General features: G+C 41.1%; 2 protein-coding genes across 2 annotated transcripts in view; both read left to right on the top strand.

The window, feature by feature from the left end:
* The window catches only part of LRRC1 (leucine rich repeat containing 1), a 462254-nt gene that overhangs the window by 288337 nt on the left and 159043 nt on the right, over positions 1-14874 (top strand). The gene's annotated exons all lie outside the window — the stretch shown is intronic.
* FAM83B (family with sequence similarity 83 member B) overlaps positions 1-14874 on the top strand; it is a 62239-nt gene that overhangs the window by 1050 nt on the left and 46315 nt on the right. The window lies entirely within an intron of this gene.

The raw sequence follows: 14874 nt of genomic DNA, 5'->3' as shown, positions 1-14874 counted from the left end.
ACAAATCTATGAAGAAGAGAGGATGCTAAGAGAGGATGCTTAGAGTAGCCTGGCCCATAGTCACCAAGGAGCTTCCATGGAGGTTCAGATCTGGGTCCCCCAGATTGGGTCCAGCACTTAAAACAGTCTTCATGATGAGGAAAGGGTAATTTTCAATAAACAAGAGTTTGGGCTTTTTTTGGTTAAACTAAGTTTTGTTTAAATTGTGGAAAATGAAAATAAAATATAGATTGGGCACAATTTATATTCAGTTTCTTTTTTGTTTAAAGAGCAGAATGGGTTTACAGAAGAAAGAGTTTGAACTTTCATATTTCCCATTTCCTGACAGCCCCCTATTCTCACAGTTTTCTAACAACCAGTCTCACTTCCATTATTGGAAATTTTGATTTTTAAACGTTTTTGCCCAGTCAGAAAGGCTGGATTTCAATACTGGTTCCTGGTTAAGGAAAAATGATATTATTAATTACTTTGGAGATTGTAAGTGATTATGAGAGAATAGCAGTTTTCCTCACCTGAATATTCCTTTGCTTATTAAACTGAAACACATCCAAATGAACCCATTTTCTTTGTGGCTGGGATAGAGGTGAGTTCAAATTCAGAGGTTTAGAGCCTTAACATCTACTTTGTTTCCTGGCATCCTCACAAACACATATTAATTGAGGTTTTATAATTATAAGTTATGTGAACAACCAAATCTTTATCTAATCTTCAGAAGAATGTTATTAGAAGTTGTTGATGATTGCTTTTACACACTTCGTTTTTTTCAGAGTAGATGTGTGAATAGATGCTGATAAGGAAGTAGACCTCCTGAAGTCAGACAAAAGGAGGAATATAAGCAGGGTGGGAAAATCCAAATCAGAGTGGAAAAATCCAAATCAATAGTACATTTGAAGTATTGATTGTGAAGGCAGATAAGAAGAATGTAGACCAAGGTCTTGCAGTTTGCTTCAAAACCTGGGATAATAGGGCCATTGCAAGCCAATCCCTTGCATGTTTATTCAGAATTAAACCCATTTTAAAGTGGTGATCATGCATAGGATTGGAACATTAATTTATTTTGACTTGTGAGAGGGATCTCCTGCGCACTTTTTTTTAAAAAAGCACACATACTTTTGAATAACATTCTCTGAAAATGGGTCCAGTTTTTTTGAATGAGATGAAGAAGCTGAGCAAATCAGTGTGGCCTAAAATACTGCATACATTATATCATACATATTGACAAGAGGTGTGGAATATCTGTGCTTGATAATGCATTTCCTGGGCTCTTAGCACAACTTTTCTTGTATACAATATTTTTTTCTTATTTCTTATACTTTATTGAATGTGGTCTGTAATCATAATGTTACACAACTTATATCCAAGAATCATAGTCGTATTTTAAAAATGCAAATTGATGAGACCCTCTTACAAATAAGAAAGTTTTTAGGATGGTATAGAATTCTCTAGGAGCACTTTGCTCATGTAGTCAGTATACATTCCCTTTAGAAGCTTGAATTCAAGTAAAGCCTTGCTTACTTTGCCCCTGCTTTGATTTTTGGCAAGATCTTTTAAAAATGTGTACATGAAAGTAAATTAGTACGACTGTACAACGAACATGTATAGAACTGAAATCTTGATCTTTTAATTTTGTGTTGTGTGTGAAGTCCATGCAAATCGAACTGGATTCCCCCCTTTTCCTTGTAAATATTAGTCTTTGCATATCTAAAAAAAGTGTTATTATGTGGCATCAGAGTTTTTAATAATTTCCTTGCTTTGGCAAATACAATTAATCCTTATTTTTGTTCTACAGGAGGGAATTCAATTTAATGGCAGTTTTGGGTTCTTCAGGTTCAGGCCCTTTAAAAAAGCATTTTGGGGGAAGAAGTTCCCACATAATTTACCCCCAAATGCTTCTGACCTGTTATATTTAATCCAGATTAAATGAAAGTTGCTAAATTAGTGACATTTCCCCTTAGCCCAGTTTTCAAATGCTTCCTCCTTGCCTGTGCAAACTATGGCAAGCAGGAAGCATTCTATGACCACCCCCCTCCATCCACCATTATGGTGAATCCACCATTATGGTGGATTCTCCAGGCAGTCACCATTGGAATGGATTCTCTAATAGGCAGCTGGCATGTTGTGCTGGCAAGTGGATGGGATTCTCATGTGTGTGTGTGTGTGGATTCTCAGGTGGAGGGAATTCGTGGCTGCGCGGTTCACACAAAAACACTGTGTTTCCTGTGCGAACCGTAGTGCTTCCTGCCACTGGGATCCCAGTGACCTTAACTGGCCCCTGCACCCGCTGTGCAAACAGTGACACAGGCAAGACCAGTTTATGAAACCCATTTGAGTTGCGTGTGTAGAATCAGCCTAAATGAAGAATGGAAATAAGACTGTGATGGTGTTCTGTAGCTGTTAACACATCAGAGAAGAAGGTATAAAGCTGTTAGAACCTGTTTATTTGTTCTGTAACTAATGTCTTTCTTGTGCAGCTGTGCACTGTCTGAAACTATTATCTTTGTTTAAAATGTATTGTTCTAGAAAGGCCCAGAAAATCCTTGCTGCAGCAAGAAATTTAAGGATGTGTCAGTATGCAGACAATGACTTTATAGACACAGTTTCCTCTATTTTGTTGAACAGTGTGGATCTCCATAGGAGTAATTTTGGATCAGGGTTGGATCAGATTTGACACAAGTAAATTTCAGTACAAATGTATTTCTTTCCCCTCCTCTTGAAACAAAAACCCTGATCTGTAATCCTAGGTAGGAAAGTTAAGTTTTGTTGCTGCTGTCACTGGTCCAGCCAGCAATATTTACATACCCAGTTTCAGTTTCTTTCTTCTAGCAAACCAATAATGACACTTTAAGCAATGGTTCCTGTATATATGTACCATTAAATCATCCAGTGAGAGGATAATAGACCAAATTGCTTGTTTTTACTGAAACAAATCGAACCAGTAGGAAAGATATCAAGAATAATAATATTGGGTAAAAATGTTATGTGTATGCAATTCTATATGGAGAGATCCTTTCCAAGTAACAGAAAACAAATGCAATTAAGAGAACAAACATGTCTATACTAAGGCTTACATGAATAAGGTGCAGAGTATGAGTCATTACAGAACAAAATAAAAGGCATAAATATAACAGAGCTCTGGATCTGGCTGAAATTGCAATGAATCATGAAGATGAAAAGGTAAAGAAATACAGGAACTTCAAAGTAGCCATGTACTAACTAACTGGAATTTGGAGACGAGGAAGAAATGGAGGTGCCTTTTCTTGGCCATGTTTTCTTGCAATGTTATTCACTGGATTGTTTATAATGAAATCAACTATTATTATTATTATTATTTATTCAATTTCTATACCGCCCGATCCCCAAAGGGCTCCGGGCGGTGAACAACATAATATATAAACAATAAGCAGGAGCAAATCCGGTACAATACGTACATAGGCTCCGTCAATAAAACATCTTAAAATACATAAAAACAGCGGCTAACAATTAGCAAATTAAACAAGAGGCGTCCAGGCTCAATTTAAAAACCCACCCCAAGAAGGGGGGGACGGCAGGCCCCTCAATATGAGGAGCTCTGTTGTACCAGTGCCAAAGCAGGAGCAGTGGGGGGGGCACCATATCAGCGGCTGGACACTCCAAAGGCCCGGTGGAACAACACAGTCTTACAGGCGGAGTCCCGCAAGGCCCGGACAGTTGGTGGGAGGGTGTTCCACCAGGCCGGGGCCAGCGCTGTGAAAGTCCTGGCCCGCGTGGAGGCCAGCCGCATCATTGAGGGGCCGGGGACCACCAGCAAATTGGCCTCTGCTGAACACAGAGGCCGAGTAGGGACATATGGGGTGATGCGGTCCCGAAGGTACGAGGGTCCCAGACCGCGTAATGCCTTAAAGGTCAGAATCCACACCTTGAAGATGATTCGGAATTCAAACGGGAGCCAATGCTGCTGGCGCAACACAGGCTGGATATGCTCTCTAAGGCGCCTCCTGTGAGCAGGCGCGCAGCTGCATTTTGGACCAGCTATCAGGCACAAATAATAAAGTTTATAATTTCTATAGCACTTTATAGTAGTCTAGTCTTGTAATGTTTGCAACTACCTCATAAGATAAATTCTGATTATTATCTTGATATTGTAGATGGGAGGATTGAGATAGAGTCTGTTTTTGAATTACGAGCCAGAAAGTCCTGGAAGTTTGCATCCTTCCTCCTTTGGCCTGGCCAGAATTGAAGACATGGTCGAGAATATCAGCTTTTAGTCAGGAAACAAACCACGATTTGCTGAACTACTTAAACCAGGAAGTCTTCAGTCCTGACACAGAAAAATAGGGAAAGGCTGTGAACATGCATGACCCTGAGGACTTCCTGTCTTGCCACTGTCTGTAGGGCTACAGTGGCAAGAACAAGCTCAGCACAAGGAAGGCCTCATCTGTCACAAACTCATTAAGTAGTCTTAGCTCACTATCTCGCTGGTTGTATTCAGATCTCATAAATAAACAAACGAACAACTCCTGTGCAGAATCCAGTGTGCAATGGAAATGTTCCTCCTACATGTTTGTTTATGTTCCTCCTCCTTGGGGAGCAGTGATAAATTTTAATCTGTGTTGTTGAATCAAAATCTAAATGGGGTGCTCTGCTCTGTATGTTTCCTTTTTTATTTGCATTTGAAGTCCATGTTCATGAGTTTCTTCAAAACGGCAATAATATGTTGATTTCGGTGAATCGAATTGGGGTAGTTTGAATGGATTTGGATAGTTTAATAAAGCTAAAGAGCTTTATTAAAACTAAGATCCTAGAACTGTACTTCTGAAATAATAGCCAGTTTACGATGAAACATTTGAATTTGATTTAATTCTTATCACTAGGGCCTTTGTGGTGTGAACAAGCCCTCTTTCAAAATGGCCCAGAGTCTCATAAAAGAACCTGTTGCAGGAGAGAAACTTTTTGCGTTCACATCCTACATGTGAGCTCCCAAAGGCACCTGGTGGGCCACTGCGAGTAGCAGAGAGCTGGACTAGATGGACTTTGGTCTGATCCAGCTGGCTTGTTCTTATGTTCTTATGTTTTATTTTATTTTATTTTCCTTTTTTGCTGTTTACTTTGCTTTAACACTCTGGCTGGACAGACACAACTAGCCTTAGTCCTCCACACTCTGTATTAGATATCCATGACAAAATGATGAGGCTCCAGGAGACATTTAGATTGGGAAAAAAAGTCTGGAATAGTTTGATAAAAGGACAGCTTTTTGAATGAAATGTTAAAACATATATAGACAGATTGATACTTAGCGTGTATAGCACGATAATACAAAAAAAATCCACAGTAGCTACTGGATATTCCTGTGGGTACACATATTCATGCAGTGTGTAATTGGGTAGAGAGGTAAAGAATGAGAAAGGACAGCTACAAGAATTACATTACCTATCCTGTTCTGTTTGAGAATGCCATCTGGCATCACAGTTGTTTTAGGTGGCTGAAGATCCAAGTGTACCTGAAAGCTGCACAGATCAGGAAGTTTTCAATTCCAGAAAAGAAGGCTTGGTGGGAGTGCAAAGTGAAAATCTAAATAGTAGTTCCAGGCAATAATCCAGGATGAGAGATGCAGGGAAAGAGGGCATGAGAGCAGCACTGGATTAAGTAGATTAACTAGATTGAAGATTTGAGGCCAAGCACATTTGGGAGGAGACAAGTCAGCTCTTAATAGTAGGAACAAAACACTGGGACTTCCCAGGCTTGTTGGAAGGCAGAGAAGTCAAAGGGAAGATGAAGTTAGAGGTATAACAAATTGAGTTTGTATAATAGCTAAGGTATTTCCAGAAAAGGGAATTTTCAAGGTGGGGAGATGCACTAAAGCTAGGGACTTCACTAGATCCAAGATATAGCTATACTACATGTGACAGAGTGCAAAAAACCCCAGTAATCTAAAGTGCAGTTCTGTCTAAGAAAAGAATTGTTTACTTCTGAGGGTGGCACAGAAAGCCTAGGAACAGGAGAAGCCACCTGATTGGCTGTGGCCTCCTGCACTCTGATTGGGCAAGTAACAATTTGATACAGAGTGGGGAGGAGGTTACCTCCCTTGTCAGTACAATCTGAAGGCTTTGGGGCTAAATCATTCCCTTTGTTAAGAGCTGATTGCCTTAATTGAATGAAAACTAAACATCTCTGAGGGAATAGTTCTGTCAAAGTGTGTGACAGGAGCTATTGTTATCAGCCTGAGTGCTGGGTGAAAGCAGTTACATACTGACCAAATATACTGGTGGTTGGGTTTGTTAGAGTTCCAAGTGGAATAGTCATATAAACCAGGATAGGAATATCTTCTAGATAGAGGAGAGTTCCAGTGTACCAATGGGTCTGGAATGTAGGGATTTGCTCTAAGTTTACCTCCGTGGAGAGTTTATGTTTTGTTTTTGAGGGTTGATTTAAAGGCACGGCTGAGTGAGTGTACTGTGGATAAGTACTAGCCTATGTTAGTACTAGTCTATGTTAGGACTCTGTGTGTATAAACCATTAACCAGTACCATCTAAGACAGTGATGACTAACCTTTTTGAGACCGAGTGCCCAAATTGCAACCCAAACCCCACTTATTTATCGCAAAGTGCCAACACGGCAATTTAACCTGAATGCTGAGGTTTTAGTTTAGAAAAAAATGGTTGGCTCCCTCTTCCTCCACCCCACCTGCTCGAGCAGGGGCCAGACTGTTCTAGCCTCCAGCAAGTCCTGCGCACACTGCTCTGTGCCTCTCTAGCATCTCTGCCTTCTCTGCGCCCCCCCCCCCCGGGCAGCAGCCACCCGGAGCACAGGCACCAGGCCCGCCAACTGAGTCCTCCCTGCTCACCACGGTGTGCGCACATCGTGCTCAGTGGCCCAGGTCAGCCTAGATGTGTGTGTGTGTGGGGGGGTGATTTGCCGCCCCCCCACATGATGAACTCTGTGTATGCATGCTCACAGAGAGGGCTCCGAGTGCCACCTCTGGCACCCGTGCCATAGGTTCGCCATCACTGATCTAAGATAAAGGAACTGTACAAACTGAATAACATCTTTGAAACCCACATCTAAGCTGAACTATAGCTGAGAAATCTTAAGTGCTTTGCTGAAGAAACCAAAAACTCTAAACCTCTGTGCCCACCTCTTATGTAATTAGTGTATATATTTTACCTCTTGCCTTATATACCTCATCCATCCATATCTGAGTTATTAATCCTTCCTTTCCCATCTCCTCTGTTAAATTAATATATAAGTTGCTGTTTAACAGCCCCCATCCATAAGCAGGGCCCCGGCTGTGGCACAGCAGCTGCTCCACTCCACTGCTTCTCGGCAGCATGGGGAGGTTGCAAAAGTTCAAAAGCCTTCCCACCACTGAACAGCCTTTGTGGGGCTGTTCAGACTTAAGCCATTGTTTTGGCGGCATAAGTCTGAACCAAATTCTGCTGGCATACAGCAGCAAACAGCCTGGAGGAAGCCGACTAAAGTAGGCCCTCCCCCAGCCATACCCCTGGACTGCCTCCACTGTGCCAACAGAAGCAGCACAGATGCAGGAACACTGGTGTCGTGGTTGGCACCACACCCTTAGCACTGGGGGAGGGCAGCAGCTGCATGCTGGTGAAATTGTACTTCCCTCAGGGTATGTGTCCCGGGGAGGGTGAATCCACTGGTGCGCCACTCCACCCCTTTTGGATGAGGCTCCAAGTGTACTTCTGCCTCATATTTATTTTAGTGTGCCTTAGTGAGGTGAGTGCCTGGAAAGGGCAATAAAAGTCAATGGGCATCCTTCGCCTTGTGGGGTCTGTTAAAGGACTGAAAGTGTTTTCTATCGTATGCTACCATCATTCTGAAGCACCTCAGTCTTTGAAGAGAAACAGGTGGGGAAAAACTGAGTGGTTTCTCTGCCTGTAGAACTATATAAGGTGTGGGGGTGGGTCTGTTGCACAATGCAAGTAAATGGTAAGACAAGGAAGTTTGCATAGAAAGGATGTGGCAAATAAAAATGCCATATGTAAAAGATCCCTCATTTAACTGAAGTTCCCTGAATAATAATGTAAAAACCTTTACAGAGTAATTGGGTCATTTTCTTTGTGGGCTTTTCATTGTGGTAGGTGAGTTTGTTATACATCTTTTATACATCTAGCCCGTATTCTGCTGCATTCTTCATTTTATTTCAGTAGGGTGGCCCACTCTTTCCTATTCTCCTTCTAACTTGCCTTCTGTTATTCTGCCAATATACCAAAACAGGGCTTGCAAGATTGTCTCTGCAACCAGCCTTAGACTAGAAGCTTTCCAGATCCTACATTTTGGCAAAGTGACTGGTTGTTCATGGACTCCATAAGCAGACAGTACAAACCCGATTATCTTCTAAGCCCATTGAAATCAGTGCACATAGAATGGAATAGCTGTTCATAGGAGTGCGCTGAGAGACAGATGCCATCAAAATGGAGGCTGAAGGATTATGGCAACATGCCTGGCAAAATCAGAATACTGATTTTATTTATTTATTTAAAACATTTTAATGTCATCTTTCTACTGGATCAGGGTCCCCAAAGTGGCACATGTATGAACATTAAAACATCTGAACAATTAAAAATATTTAAAATTATAAAACAGTTCAATAAAGACACACCAGAACCCCAGAGGAGGGCCAATAAACATTATTGGAGGTATGCCAAACGAAACAAAGTCTTTATTTTTCTAAATACTAGTTTTCACCCCTTAATCCTATAACTACCTTTTCCACTTCAGAACCTCACTATGTGAGGGCTGCAGTGGGACAGAAAGGGAATCAAAGTTCCATTATGTAAGTGGAGCAGAACTTGCTGCTTGTTGGATATACTGCATAATTTATGTAAAATAGTACTAATAGTCCTGTGTGTTGTATATTGTAATCACTTATTCTTGTTGTTTTAAGGATGAACTATTCAAAAGGAAAATTGGTACTATCTTTTTAAAATTTTAATAACATATCAACTATCAGTTTACAAAGAAATCTCAATCAGCTCAAACATTTACAAATTCATTAACTAATCAAAGCAATTCAGTTAAATTATCACCTGGTTTGGTATCATTCAAAATCTTTCCTGGGGAAGAACATTTATCTACACCAAACAAAAATGTTGTACAGTTTGCAATGTAGTACTGACTTGCCAGAAAGACAGAGAGTGAATTAACTTTTCCAGGTAAACTTTGATCGTCACCTCCTTGTATTTCATCTAAATTTCTAGGAGCAGTAATTGCCTGTATGTTGCATGCAGATATACGGATGCTCGCTCTATTGATCACTGACACAGTTCTCAGTTGGAATAGAATTTGGCCGCAGCCCATTTATTTGTAACATCATGAGAAGCTAGTCGAGCATAAGGGGCACATCCTGGCCACCAGGCAGCCACCACTGAACCCGGCACCATCCCTCAAAATGGGTTGAACAGAAAGTTACTAGGTGTCACTTGAGTGTGTACCCATTTAGTGACACCCCTTCCTGCTGGGAGTAGCGAGCTCTCAGGCAGAGCCCCAAGGCATGCACCATCGAGCCCTCCACTACCCCCAGACCTCTTATTGAGACCCCCAACCGCAGGAAGGTCCGGCATCCAAGCTCTGCCTTCCCGATATGGATGTGCTCCTATGCCCCAAACTGCCCAAGCTGCGACAAGATTAACAAAACACCATAACATTTAACCCAAAACTTTGAACCTAGGGTGAGAGAATGCGTCTGCTCGCTCTCCAGCCTCCAAAAGAGGCTGAGCTGGCCGGGCGCCGCCTTTTATAGGCACGCCCAGCTCCCTTGTCATGTGCCGGACCCCCGTCATGTGACGCCACTGATCAGCAGCAGGGAGGAGGGCTGCCGCTCGCTCCTCCACTGCCACAACGGCATCTCAGGTTAAGTCCTGGGGCGCATTTTATTACTAGGAAGACCTTCCTAAATAGCACTGAATTCTATCAATTTACTGCAGTGCATTTTAGAAAAACTCTTCTCTCCTAAGATAAAAAGCAGGGACTGTGGGATGATCTCTTGTGCTTGGAGAGTAGATTGTTATTCAGCACATGCACAGACACATACCTTTTGAAGAACTATGTAGAACGATCATATGTATGCATAATGTTCTGACATAGTACTAACGTTTAAAGTGATGAAGTTTTTAATGTGATGTTGTGTAACTTTAAAATAATTTGATCAGTCAGATATATGCATATATGGACTGGTAAGGGCAGGGCACAGTTCCAAATAATCTCAGTAAGGGCCCCGCAGAATATAATCACACATTAACTTTGAGGTCTGTATTAAGTCACTGCTGGTTAGGAGCCTGTGGATATTTGGATTGAGATGCAAGCCTGTATTTTTATTTGACTACTTGTCTTGTGTAAGGTGACCAGATGGTCACCTTTGTGAATTTCAGCAGGACAGGCGGAGCTGAGCCTACTATCGCAGAAGCGTCATCGCGCCTACTGACCGCATGATCGCCTTGGCCTTCTGGTGGCACTCCCAGTTTCCCTTGCACTCGTCACAGGAAACAGGAGCACCCTTAAAAGGCGAGTCGCTCCCTGCTGACTCACGCGTAAAGGCTGCCGCACTGCCTTGCGCTCCAGAAGGCAGTGCAGCAGCCTTCCAAAAACCGGGACACTTGAAAAAACCCGAGGGACGCGGGACAAATTGTTTTAAGGCGGGACTGTCCCACCAAAAGCAGAACGTCTGGTCAGCCTAGTCTTGTGGTTCTGTTTTTTTAACCAATGCCTTCCTATTGTTAGAGGTTTGATGTAAGTTTGGATGCAGTGGCACCTGGAAAACTTTATTGCTAAACAATCTGAAAAAAACTGAAATGTTTTCCCTAGTTCTTTGTGACTTTAATGCTTGTCTGCAGTAATGTGTTGCATACTGGACTGCCCTTGAAGATCATTCAGAGATTAAACTAGTGCAGGCTAAAATGACGCATCTTAGAAATCTCTATCTTCACTATGACCCATTATCACTATGACCTCATTTTGTTTAACCAAGATCTTCTTGGTTACATATTATGCAAATACCTAATTGCTGTAACAAGAACACATACCTACAACTGTTTATAGCTTTCATATGCCACCTTCCATAATGAAACTCAAGGCACTGTAAGCAGTGTTCCAGGAAGTCTCTGATAGAGGAGCTGGCCAGATACATACCTGCATAGTGGTTCAGTCATGGAATATCTGTTTGGTATACAAATGGTCCCAGGTATATCCAGGCATTTCCAGTCAAAAGGATCAGATAGATGATGTTAAAGACATTAACTCAATACTCTGGACAGGCACTGTCAGTCTGCGGAGATAATACTGACTTTGATGGACCAATGGTCTAATTCAGTATAAGGCAGCTTTATGTGTTTATGCGTCTAGCTTCAGCAAGGGTGCCACATCATGTACATTTTGACTCATGAAACTCCCTTCATCATAGCAACTATGTCCTTCAGACTGCCCTTTTGTTAACAGATTTGCTTAGGTCTTACAAACTGAGGGTCACGACTTCCTTTAATAGCCAATCCATCTCGTGTTGGGTCTGTGTCTTTTCCTGCTGCCTTCAACTTTCACTATCGTTATTGTGTTTTCCAGAGTCTCTTGCCTTCTCATTAGGTAACCAAAGTATGACTGCCTCAATTTAGTTGTTTCAGTTTTTAGGGACAGTTCAAACTTGCTTTGATGTAGAACTCACTTTTTTTTGCAGCACAGTATCCATAACACTCATCTCCAACACCACATTTCAAACACATTTTAAACACATTTGGCTGGGAATTATTTAATTTGGCTAGCTTTCATTAATATTTTACTTTGAACTTGATGTAGGTCTTTAGGAGCTGAGAATTCAAGGTAGGCTACACAGTACAACTGAAATTAGGAAGTTGTCAGTTACTTAATTTGTTAGCATTCTGTCCTGGACAGTTTAAAAACCATGGACAGTTTAAAAATCATGATTTGCATAACCTTGGACTTTTTTGAAGATCCTCAAGGAAAAGATCAGTTCTTTAAAGTGTGAGATAACTTCTGCAAAAAGTATGTTGTTACTGATGCTTTGATGCTTTTAAAGAAGGACAATTGTTATTTTTTTCTTCAGAGAAACTAATTACAGTGAATTTCCAAAACTAAAAAGGCTTCAAGATATGTAAGTTCATGGCCCATCAGTATTATGAAAGATCTGGGGATAGATAATATATTGATGTTGATTTCAACTGAGCGTTTGCCTATGAGTAAAAATTGAAATATCTGCTAGCTGTGGAAGAAAGGTGAATTAATCTATAAATTCCATCCTTTAAATCATGTCTGACTTTCAGGAATGCGGCACACAGAAGTCTTAACATTGTGCCAATCTCCATAATTAATTGGGGAGGTAGTTTTTAAAATCTTCATTCAAAGCTTTAGTGGATCAATTGTAATTTTATAATCCTGTAACGTGTGCAGCTCTGATCCCCTGCTTTTAATTCACAATCCCTACTAATAAGAATGTTTGTTACCCAGTCTCTTACATAACAGGGCATATGGAGTTGACTACAGGCTGAACAGAATTCAGATAAAAAGAAGGCAGTCTTGCAGAAGACAGTTGGGGGTTCTTTGATTTTCCAAGGGCATTTTGGCAGGACTCAGTAAAACAGGATTTGGAAGATTATCACATTAAATCATTTCTAGCAATAAATAATTTATATTTTTTGCCTTGTGGGGAATCTGTGGAAATAAAAGATCTCTACTTTGTAATTAGGAAATGGACTGAATAATAGAAAAGTATTTTCTCTCTATATAGTACACTGGTGTTGTTGGGTTGGGTTTTTTTTGCATTTGTAACATTTACAAAATGCTATGGACTTCTAGTTGTAGACATTTTTTGACCTTTACTTGTCTGTGATGTCATCTTAATCTTAGTGGTTTGTGACTTTTTTTTGTAAGCCACAACCAAAGTAATATGCTGGTGCAAACTAAATTACCATTGGCATATAATTTTGGCTTCCAATGAAAGTTATTTGTATACATTTAATACAGCATATAGCAGAATTTCTTCCAGTTCACGTTCCTTTTGGTGTTTATTCTGTCAAATACATCAAGAGTTCTTCAATCCAATCCCCAGTACTTGTTTGCCATTATAAAATACATTACAGAATTTTTTTGTATTCCCATCCAATTGAACCAAAATATATAGGCCAGCCACTTATTACAGAAGTTTGATAGAATTGCTGGAGTCAGTGAAATAGTTACAATTTAAGTGCTGAATCAAGTAAACCAATAAATAATCTGATGGACTTGGATTTAAAGGAGTTGGGTTCCAGTTCATCTATAGGTTTACATGTCTCAGATCAGCAAGGTCAGATTAGCTTGTATAAATAATACTTTTCACTCAAAAATGACTCTTATTCTCATACAAAAGCTCACTACAGAGGCACAAATGTGTAGCAACCCTCACATGTGGAGAGCCAGTTTTTTGGGGGGAGGGGCAGCAGGATGCAGGAAGGTCATTTGAGTTAGTCCCCAATCTCAGAAAGTGGGGTTAAATTTAAAAGTTGGTATTTCTGTTTAATTAATTAATTAATTAATTAGGTCCTTGTTAAGTTTTGCAACTTGTTTTTTTATAGACCAAAATATGACCCACTTTCTCAGCCTAGAGCTGCAACTATTAGAGGCCTCAAAAGCTGGATATGGCCACAGCTTCTCTGGACCTCTGAGAGGGCCTTGAAAGTCCCGGAGAAGTCCGTACTCATAGCAACAGAATGATTAATGCATTTAGATTTCTCTCACCACTGCCTTGATCTTGTTCAGGAAAAAGTTGTCTCTACTATTCTTATCCTACTTATCCACAAGTGAAGGGGAGATATTGTTTGTGAGGTGTCCATCTGTGACTGTCTGGCCAGAATACTCTTTGGATGCAGTTTCCCATCGCAAAAGGGAAAAAGATATCCTACCTCATAGGCTTTAAGTTTTATGACTTAACAGTTGTAGCAGGGGCAGACAACTTTTGGCACACATGCTGACAGAAGCTCACTGGGCCATTCTGAGTGGCACCTGGGGGAGACCTCCACCCAAGTAATCAAGGCACTGGTAAGGCTGCAGGAGCCAGCAGTACTGGAGAAGGCAAGAGGAGTGGCTTATGCCTGTCCTCACCTCCCCCCTGGTCTGCACAGTGATCAGCTGAGTCCAAGATGAATCTCTGAGGTTCTGACATCAGTAGTGGGACTTGGCTGGCACCAACTCTTGTCCAGCCAAAGCAACCTTCATCTCCTCCAGTCCTTTTATTTGCAGGCACACCAACATCTTCACAGGTAGACACTGATTTTTTTTTTGGGGGGGGGGGGGTTTACTTAGGCTGAAAAAGGTTGCCATATCTCTGTCACAGGGCAGTTCCTAAACCAAATGCTATGAAAAAAATGAAACTGATTTGCCTTAAAGATTAACTGTAGTAGACAAGCATATATTCTGCTCCTCCTTTTTAAACTTCTTGTGGGAACACTACGTTTATTCTGTAATTTTTTTCCCTTAAAGAATAAATTTTGATGAAAAACAGCACTGAAAGAGAAACGTTGCTGGTTTTGAGAACAGGTAGGGTGGATACCTATTGTCACCTTGCTGATTCAGTATCTAATCCAAGGTGTGGGAGAGAAAAAATGTGAACAGTTGGTTTATTAATTAGTCATACTGGTGATGTAGGCAGGTCCTGGATGCCAGCAGAAAATAGATTAGATAAGCATGGGAAAAATAGATAACAAGAAGTGCACAATTATCACAGAGAGACAAGTTAAGTATATAACCCAAGGCAGATCTGCCAGAGGGACATGTGACCCCATGTGTCATGTGACCCTATGGTATTACCCATTTGATCACATGGGGGGTTACAAAATCACACCCCACATGATCAAGCTGTGGGGCCATGGCACAGCCACCAATGGAGGTTGGGGGGC

The sequence above is a fragment of the Sphaerodactylus townsendi genome, linkage group LG01 (assembly GCF_021028975.2).
Source record: "Sphaerodactylus townsendi isolate TG3544 linkage group LG01, MPM_Stown_v2.3, whole genome shotgun sequence".
In the NCBI taxonomy this organism is placed as follows: Eukaryota; Metazoa; Chordata; class Lepidosauria; order Squamata; family Sphaerodactylidae; genus Sphaerodactylus; species Sphaerodactylus townsendi.
The sequence above is the reverse complement of the archived record's forward strand: the minus strand, read 5'-3'. Positions and strand labels throughout refer to the sequence as shown.